Below are 3,834 nucleotides of genomic sequence, written 5' to 3' on the forward strand. Positions count from 1 at the left end.
TAATTAGTCACTGGGGTGTCACTTAATAAGGGTAGTTAGTTAGTTAATCTGAGTTATTCACACCAACGCAACCTTACACAGATGGCAATTCCCATAACTATATATGTGCACCATGCACTTTGAATCTGCTGTCTTTTTGCAACTATTCTGCTTTGCCTTGGAAGGCCTAATTCACTGTTATAGTGTCTCAATGTGGCATTCCACCTGCTTTAAATAATTTACTTTCTCTTTCATGCATTTACACTAGCCCCACTGAAAGTGCTGTCCTGTATTCCCACTTGCACCCATTTAACTATCTGCTTTTATTGAAATCCCTGTCATCTGCACTCATTTTGCTGGCTGCTTTTAAAATTACTGCCATAGATTCTTACTGTCCCTATGGTTTTGATATCCACCATTTGTTAACTAGCTGTCTGCTGGCTCTCCTTGCAAACTCGACTTGACTTGAGCCTGGGGTATCTTGAGCCAGATGACACCCTTGTCCTGCTAAAACTAGCAAAAACCTCCCTCCAATGTTTAAATGCCATCACCCTGTCCATAAATAGGAAAAGGCCTCTGCCCATGGCGGTCTTACCTCACAGAAACTGAGTGGCCTGCACACTTAGTAGAGTCCAGTCTATAGCTTCTTGATGATAAACTCTCTCTTGCCTATGGGTGCCCTCCATACCTGGACATGTTGTTACCTGCCCTGGGGATGTCCTTTCGTGCAGAACTACCTTGAAGTGCTGCCATGTGGACTCCCCTAAAAATGGTGACTTTTTAAATTTCCCCTCTGTACTAACTACTTTATGATGCACACACTGACATGTTTTGTGGGAACAGCTGTCTTTCTGTAGCTCCTTAAGTTGGAGGGTCTCTCACCCTGCCTGTTACCGAAAGTGTGTGTTATTCTGTGCAGGCACATGTGGACACTTTCCTTGTGGTGAAGCACCTCCAGGCCGTCAGCTGGGCAGCCTCTTCAAATAGTGTTGAGTGAACGGTGGTGCCACCTCAGAGAGACTCGATGATGTACAGCCATCCCTGATGCAGAGGAGATGCAACTACCACTATGTAACTGGAACCTGTTGTTAACACGGAAAGTGCTTGGTTATGAATCTGTGATGCTGTACACCTCTGTAAAGCTCTCAGTTATGTTTCTGTATTGGTGTATACCTCTGTAAAGTGCTCCATTGCTTCTTGAAGCTAGGTCCATGCTCAATAAATATAATAATAATAATAATAATAATAATTACTGTGAGATTATGTAGTCTTAAGAACTGTTTGAGTCTGGGGAAAACCCTGTGGCAAGCCTGTGCACTGCCCTCATTCGTACATTGCCTTTTACCATGTTGAAAAAAGGGAGAGCAACAGGAGGAGGAGGTGACCCTGTGCCCTTGAAACCTCAGTCAGGTGAATGATGTGCCTATCGTTGGGGGAAATCAACTACAGGACACTTGTTGAAAGTTAAACCAAAAGAGAGCAAAACACATCAGATTTCACTTACAAAAACATTTGTAAAGAAATATTAAAGGTCAACCAATGAATCATAACAAAATTGACTTTTATTTAATAAGTTAAAATCAATCTAAAAAACTGTTTTCTGTTAGAAAGAAAAACACATTGTATAGATTAATTGCATCATAGATGGTTTTAAAGTGGGGTTAGTACATGAGGAGACAAAGAGATAGTATAAACACTTAATGTAAAACATCCAACTCTTACATGTAGAGCATTGTGTAATTGAACCCGCTCTATCAAATAAACAAAAAAACCTATTTGGTTTCTAAGGTTTTGTGAGAGTCGACATATGTTTCGGCTAATGGCATCAGAAAAAATCAGGCAAAGCACAAACACGTTGTCTTTTGATGCGAGTGTAGCCGTCTTCAGGACAAGAGGAGAGGCACAGTGTGGTTAATTTTAGTAGTGCTGAGTACTTCTTAGTCGCCGTGTTCTTTGACACAAAATCCCACTACAAAATGAAACAAACATGAGCATATTTGTGAGAGACGCAGTAAAGAATTAATTAAAAACAAAATTTATTACAGTGGTTAACTGAGATTGTTAAGTTAAATTGCTAAGTTAATAGCTGGTCAAGTGGCACAGCGAGTAGAGCGCTCGCTTTGACATCAGGGCAGAGCCTGGGTAATAATAAGCAGCGCTCAGATACCTGAGGGTTCGTAGCGCTATATAAATGCCGAATTATTATTATTATTATTATTATTAAAATGCTAACAGTGTCGTGGAGGGAAAGCCCCACTAACAGTACACATCATTGTTTACCATCACTGACTGTGGCCAAAGCAAAAGAAAACAGACACATGCAGTATTGCATTGTCATGAAATGGGTTAGAGGGCATATTTTTTAGCCATCCAAAGCTGAAAGGTTGTTTGAACCTGTTATGATCAGCCCATGTCAATCAAGGACATATTTAAATGCTTCAGGTGATGGAACTCACCTATATACAACACAAGAAGGTTGCAGTTCGCTTCACGGAATTTCAACGCGAGCAGGTGTCCTAGTTACTGGTGGTCTATCGATAGAAAACACCTAAGACATAACGATATGTTTAGCACACTTGATTATATTTGTGTGTTTTCGTAGAAGTTTTTTAAGAGGCTCAACTCACTTATAATCAATACGGCGAGCGCTTGTGTGGGGTGGCCTCAAGGGATATCTTTTTATATTAGACAGTCTGGAGGTATCATTCGAAAGGGATTAGCTTCTGTACAAATCTACAAAATGATTTTGAAAGTTCATTATAAAGACTTCATAACAGCAAACTGCCTATTTATTTTATGAAGGAAGTCACCGAATAATTACCTCTAGATGGACCAGCTAGTGGATCCACTTGAGCGGTGTAGCAGCTGGCCGTTTCGCATTAGTCAGGGACGGTATCTAATTAACAAGTAGTGAGAGCACAGATGTCAGTGCTGGGTTTTACAAATTGAACAAAAGGATATCAGCGTTTAAGGTTCCTAGAAGCAAGGGACTCTATTTTACCTTATAGATAACATAGCCGCCGTGTGTGCCAGGTGCGTTCAGAACAGCGCTTCGATCTCCTTCGGGAGAGCCAAGAGTCGTCTGCAGGGTGGAGCGGTCCGGGACCTAGAAGCCGTGGCGGTCAGCTGATCAAGCGTGCATGTTGACGTGTGCCGCTCGATGCAAGCAAAGGATTGGATATTTATACATAAGCGCGGTAGCATTGTTAAGTGCTTAAAGTGAAAGGACAGTGGGATGTGTTGGGGGCAGCATCATTTGACGCGTATATGTTGGAACCATATATTAAGATTAAAGTAAAAATTATTTGTGAACGTTGTGAAAACATCACACGGGCACAAAACATATCCGTACAAGGCGCTAGGGGACCTGACATGATAGCCCATCCCACAGGGGCAAATCGGGCAAAACAGTGCAAAAATGTAGGACAAGGGATGGGATGAGATGGAAATTTACACCTTGCAGAATACACAGGACTGTGGTGCCCTCTCTAAGGACCCCAAATCTCTGTGTGGGGGGAAACAGATGATATACATACACCAAATGCAGGTGAACTCGATTACTCTAAAAAAGAGAGACCACTCCACTGTGGTATTTAAACCACGTTTGACAGTGTCCAAGTTGAAAATTGCTGATTTTACATGGATCCAGCCGAAAACATGTGCAATTGAACATTCTCACATTTGACCTCATTGTTTGTTTTGGGTGGGAGGGAATGGACATCCTTAACAGATATCATAATTATGTTCATAAATGTTTGTACCAGGATGGGCCCTCTTTCTGGGTAGGATTCAGCAACCTGTGACTCTCCAAATTCTTCAGACTGGAACTGCCTTGATGCCTCTCCATGGACTATG

At 41.7% G+C, this 3,834-nt stretch overlaps 1 long non-coding RNA gene across 1 annotated transcript; it reads right to left on the reverse strand.

Moving 5' to 3' along the window:
• Positions 1 to 1,607: 1,607 nt before the first annotated feature.
• Positions 1,608 to 3,055, reverse strand: LOC138493153 (uncharacterized). Its single transcript, XR_011276281.1, has 3 exons — positions 2,981 to 3,055; positions 2,801 to 2,875; positions 1,608 to 1,948 (listed from the first exon to the last, which is right to left on the reverse strand). It is a non-coding gene; the product is annotated as an uncharacterized lncRNA (long non-coding RNA).
• Between the last annotated feature and the right edge of the window lie 779 nt (positions 3,056 to 3,834).

Source organism: Ambystoma mexicanum, chromosome 10 (genome assembly GCF_040938575.1).
Source record: "Ambystoma mexicanum isolate Mex_15411 chromosome 10, UKY_AmexF1_1, whole genome shotgun sequence".
Taxonomy (NCBI): domain Eukaryota; kingdom Metazoa; phylum Chordata; class Amphibia; order Caudata; family Ambystomatidae; genus Ambystoma; species Ambystoma mexicanum.